Below are 21946 nucleotides of genomic sequence, written 5' to 3'. Positions count from 1 at the left end.
AATCCTCTATGCACCCCTTCTGTGCCCTTTTGCCAGCTGGCAATAAGACTCTTGGGTCACATGGTTCTCTCCATGCCCACAATGGAGGGAGATGGCAACCTTCTCTGTGCCTGAGACCTTGTACATAAGCTGCTATTTACCCCGTCTTTGCTTGCCCATGGTGTGAATTCAACTTTCTCTCTGAGGTCCCATCAATGGCTGACCCAACTAATTCCTACTCAGTTATAATATTAGGGGGGAGGGGATGATTGTCATAGAGGAAAATAGCATTGATAAACTTTTTTTTATGAACTCACCAATAGCAACAGTAAGGAGAACACTACTAGACTGGCAAGAAACTAAGGCCAGTTTTCAAACCTTCTGTTAGTGCAGGAGCATTGTCCTATTGATGCCTGAGAAGAGTTAGAGAAAAGGCCAGGCTAATATTGTGCTGTTGATCCAAATAAACGGCTCGGTATGTTGTTACGAGGATCAAGCTTTTCAAATCCTACATGTAGGTTCTTAAATCCATATTTAGCCACCGAAAACTGTGGTCTGATTTTTCAGAGGAGCTGAGCACGCAGCAGCACCTGTTGACCTCACTGAGAGCTGTGGGGATGCTCGGCACATTTGAAGAACTAAGCCTTGATTCAGGGAAGCAGTTAGCAGGATTTAAGCACCTAGCTGAGGTTAAAAAATAACAACAAACAAACACATACCCCAGCTCTGTGGGATTTAAGCACATGCTCAAGTGCTTTCCTGAATCCGAGCGCTAGGGCATCTGTCAATGCATGATTGTTCTCTCTTGTGCGTTCATTAGTATTATCTTCAGCTTTGTTTTTAAATGTTCCAAGTGTTGGGCTTCTGCTGCTTCCCTTGAGAGGCTATTGCACAGCCTAATAGTCCTCCTGAAACTACCCTTCTTTATTTCATCCCATTATTCCCAGTTATGATCTCTTACTGTTCTAAGTAATTCCTTTCTAGAGCCAAACAAGAAATGTTCATCAATGGGTTTTTTCTCCAGTAAAAAATGACCATTTGACAACACAGAATTTTCTTGAACAAAATTTCTGGGTTTGTCATCTTTGTTTTTGATTTTTTTTTCAACAAGTTTTGGTTTTTAATTGATGAAAATTAAAATGTCCACAGAAACTTGGTTTCAGTTTCTGGTGGACATTTTAATTTTCAACAATTAAACCAAAATTTTTTGAAAAAGCCATGACAAACCCAGAAATTTTCTTGAACAAAAATTTTCCATTTCTTACAAAAATGCATTTTTGACTAGCTCCTTTCATCTCTTTCCTGGGTCCTTACCCTAAAAGTTCACGAGCAGTACACAACTGTGGATACACAGGCTATGGCGACACAGCAGCTGTGTCCCCATGGCCACCCTGCTATTTTCAGGTGCCCGCTCAAGCAGCACTAGTGTATGTATGTCTTCCCCTGCTGGGAATGACCTCTCCCTGTCACTTAGCTTTCTTCTATGAAGTGCTCGAAGTTAAAGAACAAGTTTAAAACACAATCATTAGCTTCAGAAAGGAGAAAAAAAATCCTTCAGTGAAGAGGGAAGTTTGTCCTGATGGGATTTTACCTGGCATTGATTTGAGAAACTGTGGTGGACCTATATTCTGATGGGTTATGCAGTTCTATCTAAATTTGCAAAATTGGGTAACTTTTACCAGAATTTCCTTTTGGGCAGGAGTGGGGAGGAATGGAAAAGAGTCCCGATAATGCTGAAGCATCCCCTTTCAATGTTTTTGGAACAAAACATTTTATTTTAAAATGATTGTTTTGAATTTAAATTTTTATACTGTAATACAAAATAAGCTCTCAAAATTGAAGAACATTTTGAATGATCTGCAACTAATTTTTTAGAATGTTTTCTTTGCAGAGAATTTTTTTCCCCTAATTTGTACCCAAATCTTCACAAAATGGAATTTCTGTTCTCCACCTAGCTCTAATTTTAACCTCTTGAAGGGGGAATTTTTACAAATAGGAAAAATGAATTGTTGAAGTTTTAACGGATATCAGTCCCATGCCTGAGAACAAAAGGTGAAATCCTCTTCTGAAGTAAATGGCAAAAGGACCCTAACTTCCCTAGAGTCTCAGTTTCTCTCTCGGCCTCTGGGGAATGTGAGATGTCAGATTAGTTGTTAAAATATGTTAAGCTTGTTCCTTTAAGCCTTGAATGTGGCTCAACAATATGCAAAGAAAAAGGCAGAAATTCCTAAGGAAAAATTCCAGCAAATATTTACATACATAGAAATGTAGGACTGGAAGGGACCTCAGTAGTCCTCTAGTCCAGTCCCCTGCACTCAAGGCAGGGTTGAGTAATGACTAGACCGTTCCTGACAGGTGTTGGTCTGTCCTGTTCTTAACCTCCAATGATAGAGATTCCACAAACTCCCCAGGCAATTTGTTCGAGTTTAACCACACTGACAGGAAGTTTTTTCCTAATGTCCAACCGAAGCTTCCCTTGCTGCAGTTTAAGCCCATTGCTTTTTGTCGTATCCTCGGGTAAGAAAAACAATTTCTCCCTCCTCCTTGTAACAACCTTTTATGTACTTGAAAACTTATGTCCCCTCTGTCTTGTCTTCACCAGATTAAACACACCCAATGTTTTCAATCCTCCCTCACAGGTCATAAGCAGAAGTGATCTCTCTCCTGCTATCCATCTCCACCCTCTGACAAACAGACTAGGGACACCATTCCTTACCCAGCCTGGCTAATAGCCATTAATGGACTTAACCTCCATGAATTTATCCTAGTTCTCTTTTAAACCCTGTTATAGTCCAAGCCTTCACAACCTCCTCAGGCAAGGAGTTCCACAGGTTGACTCTGCACTGCATGAAGAAGAACTTACTTTTATTTGTGTTAAAACTGCTGCCCATTAATTTCAGTTGGTGGCCCCTAGTTCTTATATTATAGGAACAAGTAAATAACTCTTCCTTATTCACTTTCTCCACACTACTCACGATTTTATATATCTATATCATATCCCCCCTTAGTTTCCTCTTTTCCAAGCTGAAAAGTCCTAGCCTCTTTAATCTCTCCTCTTATGGGACCCGTTCCAAACCGCTAATCATTTTAGTTGCCCTTTTCTGAACCTTTTCTAATGCCAGTATATCTTTTTTGAGATGAGGGGACCACATCTGTACGCAGATGTGGGAGTACCATGGATTTATATAAGGGCAATAAGATATTCTTCATCTTATTCTCTATCCCTTTTTTTAATGATTCCTAGTAACCTGTTTTGACTGCCACTGCACACTGGGTGGACTTCTTCAGAGAACTATCCATGATGACTCTAAGTGATTCAGCCATTTCCAAGAAGGCTAGTGAAAAATCCATTGTTTTGCTCATATGAAATAGTAGTGAGAAATGCTTTAAGAAGCTCTCACCCCATGGTTTGGAGCAGGGATTTGAAATCTGGAGGGGGGTGGCAAGCACCAGACCTAGTGGGGAGGCAAGGGAAGTAGGTTGGAACAAGGAGCCCAGGGAGGGCGACAGGGACTGGTAGCCAGAAGGGATGGGGAAGTGGGGTGTGTGGGTTATTGGAGGGAGGAAAGAAGAGAAACGGATTAGATGGAGAGGTGAAAGGTAGGAATTAGGAGTGGCTGGGCAAGGACATGAGGGCAAGGAGCTGTTGGTGTTGGGGGAGAACTTGGAGTAGCTAGGCAAGGGGATTGGTGGGATGAGATACCTGAGGATTGGAAACTGGGACTACCTAGGTGAGGAGAATGGGACTGGGGTTTTCACTAGTCCAAACTTCTCTCCAGAGCCTGGAAAGGAATCCAAGATTCAAAATCTTACCATTCCTCTGGTATCAGCAAACATCTGTGAAACTCACTAGCAAAGTGTCGCATCTCCCCCTAGTGCTGGTCCACACAGAGGATGACAACCTACTACTGCTATCAGTCACTCCATTAGCTTAAGTGGCATAGGTCAGTGTGGTGGATTCATGTTTTCTAGACCTTTAATCATTTTTGTTGCTCTTCTCTGAACTTTCTACAATTTGTCCGCATTTTCTGAAATGTGCCCAGAACTGGACAGGGTACTCCAGCTAAGGCCTTATCAGCATGGAGTAGAGTGGAAGAACTACTTCTCGTGTCTCATTTACAATGTGCTGCTGATACATCCCAGAATGCTGTACATGCTTAGCTTTGTCTGAGTGGTGATGCTGAAGTGGGCCTAGTCATGTGCTTAAAATTAAGCATGTGTGTGGGTGGGGGGTTGAACACCTGTGATCAGTCAGCCCCAACCTGCTGCACCTGTTAGGCCTGGGGTGGGCCGTTAAAAGGGAGGAACCCTGTGCAGTCAGGGTGGTACTTGGAAGTACACAGAGGTAAGGCTGCCAGACTGGGGACCTGTGGTATGAACTGATGTATGGCTTGAGAATGCTGTCCACCCAAGCCCTCTGAGGGAAAGAAGACAGGCTGGTCTGGATTTCCACGTCACTGTAAGATTTGGTCTTGGGCTTAACAGGGTGTAGTAAGCCGTGTTGCAGGGAGTAGGTTTTAGCCCCAACAACGCTTAAGTATATTGGCACCTTCTTCTCTTCTGTAACGTCACTTGCAATAACAAAAAGCTCAAACACGCCGTATACACATGCCATTGCACTACATTCTCCTCAAAAGGTTCCAGTGGCCCTGTAAGTGTAGCCATGGTTTTAGTTTCAGGTTTCAGTCAGTGCCAACAAGCCAGTTCTCACCCCCTTCCAACAGCTAAAAGATTTTGGTAGATTTTTTTTGTTGTATCCTTGGGGACAGCAGTTTTAGGAAGAAATCACTTGAGAGACAGAGCTGTGAGCCATGAAAGCAGCCATTTATTTTCCACACACTGAAATAGTCAAACCAGCCAGTTTTGGCTGGGCTATCCCCTAATAATCTAACTCAGTTGCCATAGCAATAACAAGGTGCTGTTACAACAACCAAATACACAGCATATTCCTCCCCCCTTAATAAGAACATCCCCTAACTAAAACAAACTCTAAACTAGAGAAGGCTGGTAGACTGCCTCCATTCCCAGCTAAACCCTGGCGATTATTTTGCCCCATAACAATGGGTTCACCCTAGCTAAAGATTCATCTCTTGAGGAGGTCTACTGTCTCTAGGTGGATTATGGCAAACTTCTGGTGGTGTTGCACCGGAAAGTACCTTGGGTGCAGGCCTGACAACGGGCTCAGGGTTCATAGTGCAAATGGGTGAGGAGGTGGTATCAGCTTGTTCCAGGCAAGGGGGTATCTGAGCTGCCAGCAGTAATGGAGAACAGTCAGGAACAGGCGATTCTTGATTCGGTGCCTCACCAGAAGAGACGAAGTCAGACAAATCCACTGAAGATATGTCCTGAGGACTGGCATGACTTGGCAACAGTTGATCTACATATCACCGCCAGGTGAAATTCTCTGCAGTCTGGACTGTGTAGGAAACAGGTCCTGTTTGAGTGATGATCATGGCAGGGACCCATTTAGCTCCAGAAGTATAATTTCAAGCCAAAACTGGCTGTCCCAAGCTAAAGGTTTGGTCTTTTTGCTCTGGGTGCACGTCTGATGACTTGATATTGCTGCTGATGTTGCACAATTTGTCAGGGTTCAGAAGTTTTCAGCAGATCAAAGCAAGTGCGCAGCTGTCATCCCACCGTTAGAAAGCCCGGGGATGCCTTGGTCGTAGCATGAGGTGTGTTTCTGTAGGAAAGTAAGAAGGTGTCCAGACGCTTTTGAATGCAGTGTTGTCCCCTTGCTGATTTCAAAGCTTGTTTCATTGTCTGCACAAATCTTTCAGCTTATCCACTGGTGGATGGATGATATGGTACTGAAGTGATGTGGTGTATCCCATTTGCCTTCATAAAATTTTGGAACTCCTGAGAGACTAAGTGTGGTCCGTTGTTGCTCAAAAGTTGTTCTGGCAGACCGAAACGACTAAAGAGTCCCTGTAGTTTTTGGATAGTACTCTCTGCAGTAGTGGACTGCATTATAGAGACTTCTGGCCATTTAGAATGGGCATCTACCACCACCAAGAAATGCTTCCTTCAAGGGGGCCAACAAAGTCAACATGAATACATTGCCATGGGTTTTCAGGCCAGTCCCATGGGTGTAGGGGCATCCACTGGGGTGCATTCCTGACATGACATACAAGCTCTTACTTTCTCTTCAATAGCACTGTCCAATCCAGGCCACCAAAAATAGCTTTGTGCAATTTCCTTCATGCACACTATTCCACAGTGACTAGAATGTGGCTGTTCTAACATCTGTGATCTCAGTGATGGTGGGATAATGACACATCTCCCCCACAACAAACAACCAAATTGGATCGATAACTCTGTCCTCTTGGACATGTAGGTAACAAGGTCGGGTGAGACCGGAGAGGTTCATTGAGATTTTTCCATGCATCACCAGATCCTTAACTTGGGGCAATACGGGGTCAACGCAAGTTGCCTTCTTTATCTGAGTAGCAGTGATGGTTGTATTCTCTGTGTTCAAAGTAGATTATTTCCTTTTGGGCAGTATCTTGATGTTTGACTGGCAAAGGCAACCTTGAGAGACCATCTGCATTGCTGTGCAGAGTGGATTTCCGATACTTGATTTCATATGTGTGCGCTGAAAATAACAATGCCCAGCATTGCATACGACTAGCAGGTAATGGGGGAATGCCTGTGTAGGGTCCAAAAATTGACGTCCGAGGTTGATGGTCTGTAAGAACAGTGAAGTTCCACCCAAACAGGTACTGATGAAACTTCCAAATTCCAAAAATGATTCCCAATGCCTCACGTTCGATTTGGGCATAGTTAGTTTCTGCTTTGCTTAGAGTGCGTGAAGCAAAAGCAATAGGTCTCCCTTCTCCCAAAGGCATAACTGTGACACGACTGCACCCACTCCATAAGGGGAGGCATTGCAGGCCAACTGTAGGGGTAAAGATGGATCAAAGTGCATTAGAACTTCAGAATTTAGCAATGCATCTTTAGCTTTGTTAAATGCAACATTACAGGCTTCAGTCCACTTCCAGGTCTTGTTCTGCCCAAGGAGTTTGTGAAGTGGTTTTAGCAGTGTGGCTAACTGTGAGATGAACTTTCCATAATAGTTCAATAGTCCTGGAAACGAGCACAGCTGGCTAACATTTCGAGGCAGGGGAGCCTCCACAATAGCCTTAACATTTGCAGGGGCCTTATGAAGACCCATAGCATCAATAATGTGTACCAAAGATTCAACAGAAGGCTGGAAGAATTCACACTTGCCTTTGTGAACTCGTAGGCTGTCATAAATATAAAGGGAAGGGTAAACCCCTTTGAAATCCCTCCTGGCCAGGGGAAAGCTCCTCTCACCTGTAAAGGGTTAAGAAGCTAAAGGTAACCTCGCTGGCACCTGACCAAAATGACCAATGAGGAGACAAGATACTTTCAAAAGCTGGGAGGAGGGAGAGAAACAAAGGGTCTGTGTCTGTCTGTATGCTGCGCTTGCCAGGGACAGAACAGGAATGGAGTCTTAGAACTTTTAGTAAGTAATCTAGCTAGGTATGTATTAGATTATGATTTCTTTAAATGGCTGAGAAGAATTGTGCTGAAGAGAATAACTATTTCTGTCTAAGTATCTTTTTTGTAACTTAAGGTTTTGCCTAGAGGAGTTCTCTATGTTTTTGAATCTAATTACCCTGTAAGATATCTACCATCCTGATTTTACAGGGGGGATTTCTTTATTTCTATTTACTTCTATTTTTTTATTAAAAGTCTTCTTGTAAAACACTGAATGCTTTTTCATTATTTTCAGATCCAAGGGTTTGGGTCTGTGGTCACCTATGCAAATTGGTGAGGCTTTTTATCCAACATTTCCCAGGAAAGGGGGAGTGCAAGTGTTGGGAGGATTGTTCATTGTTCTTAAGATCCAAGGGTCTGGGTCTGTAGTCACCTAGGCAAATTGGTGAGGCTTTTTACCAAACCTTGTCCAGGAAGTGGGGTGCAAGGTTTTGGGAAGTATTTTGGGGGGAAGGACGCGTCCAAACAGCTCTTCCCCAGTAACCAGTATTAGTTTGGTGGTGGTAGCGGCCAGTCCAAGGATAACGGGGGTAATATTTTGTACCTTGGGGAAGTTTTGACCTAAGCTGGTAAAGATAAGCTTAGGAGGTTTTTCATGCAGGTCCCCACATCTGTACCCTAGAGTTCAGAGTGGGGGAGGAACCTTGACATAGGCCTTACTCTTCCAGTCTTTGTAGGGTAGCCTATAAATTCTTTAAGTGAGCCTCTTTCCTTCCAGTGACCAGGATGTCGTCCAGATAGCACTGAAGTCCTGGCAAGCCACAGAAGATCTGGCCCATAGCCCTCTGGAACAGGGCAGGAGCAGACGTTATTCTGAAGGGTAGGCGACAGTATCTATAAAGCCCCTTATGAGTCACAATAGTCAACCGCTCTTGGGACTTCTCATCGACATGCATCTGTAAATATGCTTGACTCAGATCAATCTTACTGAACTTTTGTCTCCCAGCCAGGCCCGTGAAGAAGTCATTGATGTGGGGAAGCAGGTATTGCTCTGCACACAACACCAGGTTGACAGTGACTTTAAAATCATCACAAATCTGGAGGGAGCCATCTTTCTTCGCTATTGGAATAATAGGAGTGGCCCATGGACTATAGGTAACTGGTATTAGGACTCCATTGGTGACCAGGCACTCCAGGTCCGCTTCAACTTTTGGCCTGATGGCATATGGCACAGTTTTGACTTTCAGATATTGTGGTTGACTCAGGTTTAATGTTCAATGTCAGTGATTCCTTCATACTTCCCAGATTCTCTCCAAAAACAGCAGCACATTTCCTTAGTATAGTGGTCAGACCGGTTTCTTCTGTAGTCATTAGGTGCACTTCTGCCCAGTTCAGCTGAATCTTCCCAAGCCAACTATTTGGGAAGATTCAGCTGAACTGGGCAGAATCTGGGTAGTAAATTACCCAACTACCCAAACTGGCAATTTAGCAGCCTGTCCATTGAGCTCCACCTTAACATTAGTAGTGTCCAACATGGGCACAGCTTCTCTTGTATACGTCTTCAAAACAGGTTTTTGTTGCCTTAAGCGGAAGATGCTGTCGCTGTTCTTTATACATAGTCTCAGAGACCAGCGAGACAGCTGCACTGGTGTCCAGTTCTATGTGTATAGGTTTGCTATCCAACAATGGGGTTACTCAGTATTCATGTGAGCCCACTGCCAAAGACAAAACGTGGAGTGGCACTTCTTCTTGCAATGAGGTGTCTCCTTGGTCATCCTGGGTCTGCTCTAGGGCATGCAGGTTCCCCTTTCTGGTCAGCCAGACCACAGGCCTTTTTCTTTTGTTTACAGGCACACTCAATGTGTCCCTTTTTGCCCCAGTGTCAACACACCAGGTCCTGACACCGGCATTCTGAGGCCTGGTGACCCGGCTTACCACAGCAGTAACATTTCTGACTCCGCACCATTTTGTGGGTAGGTTCTTGTGACCCTTTATGAATCCTAGGGGATGCACCGATGTATTGCGCCTCCTTTGTAGCCAGTTCCATGGAGATGACAATATCCACCGCCTTTGGTAAGGGAAGCTGAGCCTCTGTCAATAGGCGCTTCCGTATAGCTTCACTGTGCAGGCCACCCGCTAATCTGTCACGTGGGGCATCATTTAACATCTCCTTAAAGTCAGTGTTCTGCTAGCCTTTTAAAAGTTGCTACAAATTGTACGACTGTTTCATCTTCTTTTTGGTCTCTTTTGTGGAACCTATATCCTTCAGCAGTGACCAGTGGTTTGGGGGAAAAATGGGACCCCAGGATTTCCACAATGTCACAGTAAGTTTTGGTCTCGGGCTTAACAGGGTGTAGTAAGCTGCGTAGCAGGGAGTAGGTTTTAGCCCCCACTTAAGAATATTGGCACCTTCTCTTCTGTAACGTCACTTGCAATAACAGAAAGCTCAAAATGCTCAGTATAGACATGCCATTGCATTACATTCTCCTCAAAAGGTTCCAGCGGCCCTGTAAGTGTAGCCATGGTTTTAGTTTCAGGTTTCACAGTCCTTGCCAACAAGCCAGTTCTCACCCCCTTCCAACAGCTAAAAGATTTTGGTAGTTTTTTTTCTACCTTGACTTCTACTTCCTTCTGTTGCTGGGGCAGCACAGGGATCCCATCCTTGTCACCACTGTTGTATCCTTGGGGGCATCAGTTTTAGGAAGATATCACTTGAGAGACAGCTGTGAGCCATGAAAGCAGCCATTTATGAACTAGCCAAACACACTGAACTAGCCAAACCAGCCAGTTTTGGCTGGGCTATCCCCTAATAATCTAACTCAGTTGCCATAGCAACAAGGTGCTATTACCATGACAACCAAATACACAACAGCTGGTTTCTCTCAAGCAAGCACATGCTCAGGAAACCACCTGACAGTCTGTCATCAAGCAGCCGGGCCACTTACCATCTTCCATTTTTGGTCAGGGTTGTTGCGAAGATTGCAGTGAGAACTCTAGCACTTAGAAATCCTGGATCTCCTTGACCCCATGTTAATCTGGGGTGCAGATGCAGGTAAACACAGAGGTCATGTTGCTTATCTTGATCAACGGTCCACCCCCTCCCTGGCAATAGATTAAAAAATCAGCAGATGTATTGCAGACCATAGTTGGAGTGAAAGGAGCTGCTCTTGGTTGGGTCTGCTCGCTTCTTAGTGAGTGTCCTCAAAGGGTGGTGCAGTGACTTATCTCTGGGATTGTTCTCATGTGTGGATCCAGAGAAATGTGAGTTTTCTCCCCTCCAGTTCAGTGAGTGCATGGGGGCCATTCACTACAGCCTCTTCAGAATGCCAGTGCCATCCAGCTGTAGAGCTGTATCTCGTCTGACTCAGCCAGTGAAGATGCCTGGCTGAGAAAGGAACATGGATGATGTCTAGTTGACTCAAGCCCCATCTAGACAAAACTGAAGTGATGCTGGTAGGTTGAGGGACTCACCTGGAAGAAATGGCAGATGGCAAGTAGTCAGGGGGAGCTGAGGGCTTAATTTCTTTCTCTTTCAAAAGCCAAGCTATAACACCTTGAGCTTGTTGAAATATTTGCTTGAAATTTTATGAATTGACAAATAGCCTTTTTCTAGATAACTTTTGCTTAAAATTTAACTTTTTTTCCCATGATTTTTGACTCATCAAAATGGTTATGGAAACTTTTCATTTATACTAAAACCTAGTTTTCTAAAACCTTCTAGCCATTTCAATGTTTTGATTAATTTTCTTATTAAATATTCTGAAAAGTGAAGGGTCCATTTTGAACCTGGTGAAATGAAGAAATTGACATTTTGATTTTGGGGCGGGGGAGGTTGTTTTCCCTCTCCATTTTTCAATTGGCTCTAACAAAAGCGTACTTCATTCCTGAATAAGCATTTAAAAAAAACAAACCAGAATAAAAATCAAGAAATGTCTTTATTATTGGTAGGCCATGCAGTGTTTACTGAATGATTAGAAAGAAGAGAATATAGTAGGAACAGTAAGTATGCTGCACTCTTTGCATACTTCAGCTTGAGAGTTTTTTTTCCCCAGTGGTAATTAACATTTAACTCATCTCAAGATTTACAAACATTAAATGCCATTAAGTACTCCATGCCAAGAACATCTTAGAAGCTGGTATAACTTTGGATGCATGTATTGCTGACACTCAGAACAATCTTGTCACTTAAATGGCACTCAATTCACTTAAAATTACAGTGATTATGGAAGGAACTGCAAGTAGCATCATACATGATTACGCTGTGATTATCACAGGCACAGTGCTAACTACCACTATGCTGTCTCTCTATTGCCAGTTTGCAAAAATCTTTAGAGGACTGGAGCACGTGGCTCATTAGAGAAACTTTACCATTGTACCCCGCCAACAACACATTCAGTGCTTCTAGTGTGTTTTGCCTGACCTGAGAGAACTCTCTGGGGGCCAGGTGTGTTTCTCTTTTCTTGACAAATGTGGGGCAGGCAGAACTTGACCAGTCACTTCTTTCATGGGTGCTAGTGTAGAGCACAAGTTCTTCTACTTCCTGTGGATGGGATTCTACTCTGTGGCCTTTGTTGCGGTTCAAATACAAGACAGCACAGAGCTTTAAGCAAGCAAACAGGCTAGTCTGCCAACAGACTGGTCCTGTCAGCTTTCCACCCTCTCCTTTATTCTTTCTCTCCCTCCACACATTACATTCTCCGACAGATAAAAGGAATACACTGGCTTTGTTTAACATTCTTATTTACCAATTTCTATCTACTGCATTCCTTGCTCTCAGGCCTTGAGCCCAGTCCTGGGAGGCTTCCCACGGTTCATGTCATCTGGGCGAGATTCCAAGGTTCATGCCCTTGAGAGGAGCTGTGTGCACTGCTCCTACACAACACTCCGGGTGTGCCCTGAATGTTGCGAAGCGCATGAACCCTGTATGAATCCTACAGGCCTTGAGGGTGGTGGCACATCCAAGCAGGTCTGATTCTATACAGGAGAGAAATGATCCTCCTACACACAACTACAACCAGCATGTTGCAAGATCCATGACCTCTGAAAGAGCCAAGTAACACAGGAGCATCCCTTTGCCTGGGTGGGGCGGACTGCATGCTGGAAAGGGCGGTGTTGCCCACACAGCAGGGAGCAGAGTGTTTGCATGTTGTCGAGTGCATGGCGCAATCCCTTGTCAGTCCATTATCTCCCTATATGCAAATGCAGGCTTGTAAGCCCTCAACTGGCATCCCAGATATGCAATATGGGACTTGAGAATGACCGTACTAGATAACACTGGGTTTTCCTTCATGACTTAGGGGAGAACATGGAGCCTGGCTCTGCAGGGCTGACATCTCCTACCTTTAAAAACAACAAGGAGTCCTTGTGGCACCTTTAGAAACTAACAAATTTATTTGGGCATAAGCCTTCATGGGTTAGAACCCACTTCATCCAATGCATCGAGTGGAAAATACAGTAACGGTGTGTGTATATATACAGTACATGGAAAGATGGGAGTTGCCTTACCAAGTTGGGGGTCAGTGCTAATGAGACAATTTAATTGACAGCAGGATACCAAGGGAGGGAAAAATAACTTTTGAAGTGGTAACAAGTGGCCCATTTCAGACAGTTCACAAGAAGGTGTGAGTAACAGTAGGGGGAAATTAGGTTTAGGTTTTGTAATGACCCAACTACTCCAGTCTTAATTCAGGTCTAATCTGATGGTGTCCAGTTTGCAAATTCCAGTTCTGCAGTTTCATGCTGAGTCTGTTTTTGTTGTGGAAGAATTGCCACTTTTAGGTCTGAGTGACCAGGGAGACTGAAGTGTTCTACTGGTTTTTGAATGTTATGATTTCTGATGTCAGATTTGTGTCCATTTATTCTTCTGTGTAGACTGTCCAGTTTGGCCAATGTACATAGCAGAGGGGCATTGCTGGCACATGATGGCATATATCCCATTGGTAGATGTGCAGGTGAATGAGCCTCTGATAGTGTGGCTGATGTGATTAGGTCCTATGATGGTGTTCCTTGAATAGATATGTGGACAGAGTTGGCACTGAGGTTTATGGCAGGGTTTGGTTCCTGAGTTGGTGGTTTTTGTTGTGTAGTATATAGTTTGCTACAGGTTGGGGGGCTGCCTGTAAGCGAGGACTGGCCCATCCCCCAAGGTCTGAGAGAGGGATTGTCCTTTAGGATAGGTTGTAGATCCTTGATGCGCTGGAGAGGCTTTAGTTGGGGGCTGCAGGTGACAGCTAGTGGCATTCTGTTACTTTCTTTATTGGGCCTGTCCTGTAGTAGATAATTTCTGGGTACCCTTCTGGCTCTGTCAATCTGTTTCTTTACTTCAGCAGGTGGGTACTGTAGTTTTAAGAAAGCTTGCTAGAAATCCTGTAGGTGTTTGTCTCTGTCTGAAGGGTTGGAGCAAATGCAGTTGTATCTTAGAGCTTGGCTGTAGACAATGGATTGTGTGGTGTGGTCTGGATGAAAGCTGGAGGCATGTAGGTAAGTATAGCGGTCAGTAGGTTTCCAGTATAGGGTGGTGTTTGTGACCATTACTTATTAGCAATGTAGTGTCTAAGAAGTGGACCTCTTGTGTGGACTGGTCCAGGCTAAGGTTGATGATGGGATGGAAATTGTTGAAATCTTGATGGAATTCCTCAAGGGCCTCCTTCCCATGGGTCCAGATGACCAAGATGTTGCCAATGTAGCACAAGTAGGGTAGGGGCATTAGGGGACGAGAGCTGAGGAAGCGTTGTTCTAAGTCATCCATAAGAATGTTGGCATACTGTGGGGCCATGCGGGTACCCATAGCAGCCATGCTGACTTGAAGGTATAAATTGTCTCAATCTGAAATAGCTGTGGGTGAGGACAAAGTCACAAAGTTTAGCCACGAGGTTTGCCGTGACATTATTGGGGATACTGTTCCTGATGGCTTGTAGTCCATCTTTGTGAGGAATGTTGGTGTAGAGGGCTTCTATGTCCATAGTGGCTGGGATGGTGTTTTCACATTTAGAGGCAGGCAACCACCCTTCCCAGGTGAGGAGGCAGAGATTTGTGTGTGCAGGGGACAGACCCTTAGGCATGAACAGGCTGCAACTTGGCAGTCTACCTCTGTAAGCGGGGGCGGGGGGAGCACTACTCTTTAGCAGAACCCATTGGAGGACAAGTGTTGGGGACTGGGAGGTTGCAGAGGATTATCAAACCCACCAGGGGAGGGGGTCAGTTGACTGACTGAATCATATGACTGCCTGCTGGGAAGCAGAAGAGTGCTCCCAGGTCAGTCAGGAAGTAGACCAGTGTAGACCTGAATTTGATGTGAGTTGTTATGGCTTGCCACTGATCGCAGCCAACCAGAAAATTTATAGGTTCTTATCCAATTCAGACTACAGAGCTCAAGAACTCCAAGCTCTATATTGGAAGAGGACTCTCAGGGTGGTTGGCAAGAACACACATGCTGCCAACCACCCTGAGAAATTGATAACTTTGATTGAAATTAACATAAGAATAATAAATGCTATGAAACTTATAATCACAAAACAGTAAAAATTCCAAAACTCCTGGTGGTAACAATTTTATTTTAACATTTTTATTTTATTTTATTTCGTTGCCTTAACCGAACATACTTACACCCTTCCTTGAGGACCCAGTAATAGGAGGTGAAGAACCAGCCTTACTCCTGGCGTGCCCAATTACACAATGGTGCTGGCTTCCAAAATAGTTATACTGTACTGCACAAGCTGAGCTGATAGTCTATAGAGCATAGGAAAACTGGAAAAAGCACTCCCAGAAACTGAAGCTTGAGGAGGTAGAAGAGCCTACAAGAGCTCTCTTACAAGGTATTTTTTAGGATCCTGACCTATGTAATTCAGGCCCAACTTACTATACCCAAATTTTATTTCCATACCCTACAAAATTTATGGCTACCCTTCTCCTATAGGTTAGTGGATTATGACACTTCTCTAAATATATTAATAAGGATTAAGTATCTCACTCCAAAACTGCCAACCTAGGCTCTCTTGGTGATCTCCAAGTTGTGGTGTACCCTGCGGTTACCAACCGGTTATAGATGCCGGATAAGTGGATAGTTCATCCCTTTGGTTCCCTAAAGTTCAGGGACTGTTCTTCTGTGCCAAAGGTTGCCAGCTTTTATACTGACCTATTCAGAACTGATTATGCTTTTTGCTGTATAGCAGATCTTACAGGCTGGTAGGCTTCTTGCATTTCAGCAAAACTTGTTAGGAAACACATCTCAACACATCCTAAATTCCAAGGAATTAATACTGATAAAATATAAGAATAAAATGGATTAATTTCAGAAAGAAATATATTAACTGATACTGCTGGCTGGATTAGTAGGATATAATAGCGAGTAAAATAATCCTATGGGCTATACAGGCTCCTGCAGAGGACCCAGGGCCAGTGGGAGAGGATATGGTTGCTAGGTTAAACAGTTTTATTTTTGAAGAAATAAAACCAAAGCCCTGAAGAAAAGGGGCAGGAGACCAATGGCTGGACAGTGTTCTCTGGGACATGAGCCACTGAGGTAGCTTGCTGGCTCTTCCAGGCCTCTGACTTGTACTCTGCCCTTACTTGGACAAACAAAGATCCTCAAACTCTAAATGAGGCCCCCAGGGTTTGGCCCGTTGACAGGAGCTGTGTAGTGACCAGCCCCAAACCTCCACCCAGAGACCTTTTTAAAGGGAGATGGTTGGTTAAACGCAAACTGTCACGTGAGGCTCTTTCCAACACATCTGCTGTGACCATGCTTCCTGTCTCTGTCTTGGCAGACATTGCTCTTAAAAATCCAGCTAGGCACTGTGTGTTAATAATTAACGGGCAATATGCAAGGAAAGGGGTTTGGGTTCTTTTCACACTTGTTTCTCTCACCAAGGAAGGGCAGAACTGTGCTCTTCCTCTCTGTACACAGGACCGTATGTCTTTTAACTTGTCCATTTAACTAATGATCTCTTGCATGAGTACAGCTCTGACTTTCCCACTGTAGTTAAGGGGGGGGGGGGGTCAGTTGAAAGTCCTGGGGCCTGATCCAAAGCCCACTGAAGTCAAGGCAAGAGCTCCTGGGATGCCACACAGCTTTGGATTGGGAAGACAAAGGGGGTGCTTTTCAAAGGTGTTCAGCATTGGCCTGGCTCTGTGCCCATTGAAATCCGTGGTAAAACCCAAAGCGTGTAAGTCATAATATTCAGTGTGTGCTGTTTTTTTGTTTGGGGGGGGGGCGGCACCTAGATCGGGGTGGCCAACCTGGGGCTCCAGAGCTACATGCAGCTCTTCAGAAGTTAATAGGCGGCTCCTTGTCTAGGCACCGACTCTGGGGCTGGAGCTACAGGTGCGAACTTTCCAATGTGCCGAGGGGTGCTCACAGCTCACAGAACTCCTGGCTCTGCCATAGGTCCTGCCCCTGCTCCTTCCCTCCTACCCCCCAAGCCTTCTGCACACCACAAAACAGGTGATCAGGAGGGAGGGGGAGGTGCTGGTCGGCAGGGCTGCCAGTGGGTGGGAGGCGCTGGGAGCAGGGGGGGCGGGTGAGTTGGTGGAGGGCTGCTGACATTACTGTGGCTCTTTGGCAATGTACACTAGTAAAGTCTGGCTCCTCCTCAGGCTCAGGTTGGCCACCCCTGGCCTAGATGTTATGGGCCAGATTTGTCAAGAGCCCTGCTCCCAGGGGTTCCTAGTAAGAGCAATAACTGGGCTCTTTTGAAAATGTAGCTGTGTTTTGGTTACCGGAGCTGGACAAAACTACATTCGCTTCAGCTACATTTGTGGCTCTTCTTCTGCTCACTTTCCACAAGCGTTCTTGCAAACAGGTTTACTAACAGGAATGCTCACGGAACCAGCAACTTCTAAGTGGTGACTGGAGAATATTTTCAGAAAGCAATCTTTTCATTTGTAAATATGAATATTTGGAAACAGACATTTGGTTTTAAGAGCCACATTCATTCAATCAGAAGAAAGAAATTGTACCATGAACCTATAAGTTCAATGAAAACTACCCAGTCCACTTCAGATGCTTAGCTTGTAAGCAGTTTAAAAATCAAAAATTATCTATAGACCAACAATTATTCTGAATAAAATATTTTCAAGTGATAAGCTGCAGAAAGAGGCTACATTACCTGAATAAATTATTGGCTGGGACATTCACTCTTCTCTAACCGAAAAGTCACATTTTGGAGTAGGGGAGGGATATTTGATGATGTACTATAGGGAGTAGTTAACCCATTCTGCCTATGATAAAAATATGCACTTATTTTAAACGTGGGGGAGAGAGAAGCATGTTTAAATGAGGCCTAGATAATTTCAACTGGTCACAAACATGTTCAGATCCAGACTCTATCCTTGACATTAATGCATTTCATTTCCTTTCTCAGTGGAAAGAGGGAAAAACTCTAATGTATGTACAATAGTTTTCCAGTCCCAGCTTTAATCACTGTAGATTTATGCACTCAGCCAGGTACTAAATCCCTTTTTGTATTGATCCAGCTTCTAATAGTAGGTGACTTTGGACAATTTCAATCTTGTAAAACAGCACATCCAGAAATGATATGCCACAAAGGCCTAAGCTACAACGGAGATGGAAGCAGATTTATTCCAGTCATCACCAGGCATATTTAGTGCTATCAGGCACCTTTGTGCTGCATATGACAATCTAATACATACAGAAACCTTTAAGACATTCTAGGTTGCAGTGCTTGAGTCAGGACAGAGCACGTAAACTCTTATGAAATTATAAATCCACATATGCTCTATTGCATGTCTTATCTATATAACAGTATTTATATGAACACACATGTGCTGTGTGTATAGAGATTTTAAAAAGCACTTACGAGATGTCCAAATTCCATTAACTTTCTATGGGAGTTGTGTCTCTAACTCCCTTAGGCATTTTTGAAAACCCCACTCTGTGTCTAGATTAGAGCAGATTGAAAAATTGGGTTTTATGACCTTTTGAGCAAAAAATTTCATGTGAATATTTTAATTCAAATTTTGATGGGAAAATGTTGAAGTAAAATGAAGTTTGAATTGTTTCATTTTGGATTTTAAAAACTAAAAAATTAACAATTAGTTTAAATTCCAAATTTTGAGCTTTTTTCCCACCCTCCCTTTATTCCTGCATTGCCACTGAATCCATTATCATGAATGCTGTAGAAGTAGAAGGCTTGTGAACTTTTTTCTTTTCCAAACTTTTCCAAAGTTGGAGACGTTAAGAGTGGGGGAAAAATGGATCTCAGCCTATAACTTAGTCACGTTGCCAGTTTACAACTTTTGAGATGTTAGAGAATTTACTTTTTCCTTTTGTAATTTTTCCAAAGTTGGAGAAGTTCTGCAAACTACTCAAGTTGGGGAGGGGAGAAAGAAGAGTGGGGACCCCTTTTCTCCCCCTACTACACATTGTTCTGTTCCATTGTTTGACAAATAACAAGAACGAAGGGGAAAATGCATCAATAACCGTAATGAAACAATTCAATTATAAAAATAAATGAACCCTTTTATTTCCTATGGGGAAAAACTCAGTGCTGTCAAATGACCTTTTCCTGTAGAAAATGATGGATTTGTTTTTTGGATAAAACCCATTTTTTTTCATAAACTTTGTTTGGCCAAAAATTTGGGACCAATTCTAACTGAGCGCTGATATGGAATGCCATTGGGCAAATCTCAGATTTCACTAGCAGTGAAGCAACAAGTTACACAGCTCATCACGAACGAGTGTTGAAAACACTTATGCCACTTCATGGAGTCTGTATATGCTGCTCATCTTCATAGAAGGAGACTTGTGCTTTATTTAGATCAACTACAAAACTATCCAAGCCTCTCCCAAAACAAGGGCTGGACCTGAATCTTTTTGGAGATTCAAAATATTTGATTCGGCGTTGCTGTTAACACTTTATTTACTTGGGGGTAACTGGCCCTGGCAAACTGCAAAAGGTGCTGTTTGGACATCTTCCTGGAGTCTTGGCATTAGTGAATATGAATTCTTTCCATTGTGATTCTGCTTTTAGGATTTATTTCAGGAGAACTCTTCTGCATTTTTACACTTTTCAAGGCAGAAGTTACCCCTTAATGATTTAATGGGCCTTCAGTTCTGATCCTGACACCATCAGCTTTCACATTTGCTCTTCAAATGTCACCAACATTTAAAATGCCCTTTTAGCTCTCTACTTCAATTTCATCAGTTTCTTAAAGGAAAATGCCATTGACGGTCTAATCAGCATTATCTCTGGAAGGGCCTTATTTGTGTTGCCATTATATTCTTTCATCTTACGTGATTTCATTTTCGTTTAAACATGCATTAAACATTTGATTCTGATGCAGTGAAATAAAATCATTCGTTTGTTTATTCCATGACAAACAAGGTGGTGGTGGTATTTCTCCCCATATCTTTTCCTCCATCTCTAAATCTTACTCCATCATTGGTGCAGGATAGAAAAATTTATGGGAGGATAAAATGATGGGAGACAAACTAAGGTGAGATTTTTATAGCCATTTTGCATATTTACATGTGTTGCCCAGGTTCTGTCTAAAGAACTTGTGGTCCCCATCTCATCACCTCCATCTTTAATGCATTTACCTTCAACTCTCCTATGCACCAAGGCAGTGTTATCCCCATTGCACAGATGGGGAACTGAGGCATAGAAAAGCTAAGTGACTTGTCAAGGCTGCAGAGGAAGTCTGTGGCAAAGCTTGGATTTAGCTCTCCCTTTTCCTAAAATGGAGCATTTTTCCCCTTGTGTTATACTTTAGAATTAATATTTTCATCCAATGGTGGTTTGTTTGTTTTCTCTCCCCACTTCCCATGATGAGAAAGAGGCATGTTGGATTCCCCAGTGAAATGTTATATGGATTCTGCTATCCTGGTGTTAATATTTCATAAATGCTGAATACTTTATTGCCTGACTATACTTCCCAGAGCAAAAAACAAATTGGCTGCCAAAGAATATCCTGACCTCTGGAGTTGGAAATTAATGCCAGACTAGCATGGGCAGCTGCCGAGGAGGCTGTTATAATTGCTAAGTGTAGAGAAGGTTGCAAGCTTTCGAACTTCTACTGAGGGCAACCATATTGGAGTCAGCCAGAGCACAGTTCTCCTATGCTTCATGTCCTCGTCTCTTTCACTGCCCTCCTACGTTAAAGATGGTGGTCGGCTGTTTACCTTTTGCTGTGCTCACTAGTAAGGAACTGGCAGATGGCCAGGAGAACATAAGTTAAACACAGTAGGGGCTCTTGAAAATCTCTCCCAAGTGATTTAAGCCTGGGCTATACTAGCAGACAGTTTATACCAGCATCACTCTGTCAGTTAGGATGTGACTCTTTTTAACCAGTATAGTTGTTGATCTATACCTTAATGTGGATGCAGAAATAACATTATACTAGTTCATTAATCAGCATAAACCATACTGCTACAAGCTCTTTTATACTGATATAACTGCATCCACCCTAGGGCTTTTTGTCTGGTTGAACTATACCCCCAATTAAAAATGTCCAAGTGTAGACCAGCACTTAGGATCATAAATCCAAAACACATACAACAGCCATTTTTTGTCCCCCTTTCCCCCACACCCCCCCCAAAAAGACAGGAAAACATTGTTGCCCAATTTCTTTAGTGGTTATTGATCATTACTGGTTTCCAATTAATTCTAATTTAAAAAGTTAGGGGATTGTAGAGTTCTAGTCTCTGAATATGGCACAACACAATCAAGGTTGACAAGTTCAGTGTCTAGTTTGGAACTCCAGTGTGCACAACGAAGACCCTCAGTGAGGGCAAAGCAAAACTCTCTGCTAATTTATTAGCACAATTAGTAAAGAGACAAACCCTTCCAGCCACATAAAAAGATAACAACAAAAATACAGAATTAAAGCACTATCTTGTACCATTTCCCCCCACACATAATTACAGCCTTCCTTGGGCATCTGGTGGTATGAGGAAAAAGGTCCAGCAAATCCAGTGGTGCAGAGAGATTGACTGATCCTTCTTACGTGGTAGTCTGGCCTATTATAGGGACAAGAGGCTGTCATGAATATTCATTCAAATGTCCAGCCTCCTTTGTCCATATCTAACTTCCTCACCCTAATAATGTTGGGGACCTTTAGCCTATCGGTTAATTGATTCATAATCTTATTACCATGTACGTCAGTTTGTTTCCAAGGCAAGTTTACGGTTAGAATTTGCCAATATTATATGCTAAGTATCAATTCAATGTTTTTGTGATTTTTTTTTTTTGCCTGGTATAAAACTCCCTTTTAAGTATACGTTTCCCGGTTCACCAAAATGCAGGGTGACCATTAGTCCATTTACTTGAGTCAAAGTTCAGACTTCAAAGCCTTATGCTAACTGCTTCAGCTAATGTCTTATAGCCGTGGGGTTCTCAACCTTCAGGCCACTTGCAGCCCAATCAGCACAGAGCTGCGGCCCATGTGACATCCACAGGGCCCTACAGGTCGTATTGGCTGCAGCTCACAATGGTAAATAAGTTGAGAACCACTGTCTTACAGAATACAGGCCTATAGGTTCATT

This window comes from Lepidochelys kempii, chromosome 4 (genome assembly GCF_965140265.1).
Source record: "Lepidochelys kempii isolate rLepKem1 chromosome 4, rLepKem1.hap2, whole genome shotgun sequence".
In the NCBI taxonomy this organism is placed as follows: domain Eukaryota; kingdom Metazoa; phylum Chordata; order Testudines; family Cheloniidae; genus Lepidochelys; species Lepidochelys kempii.
This window is presented reverse-complemented; position numbering follows the sequence as displayed.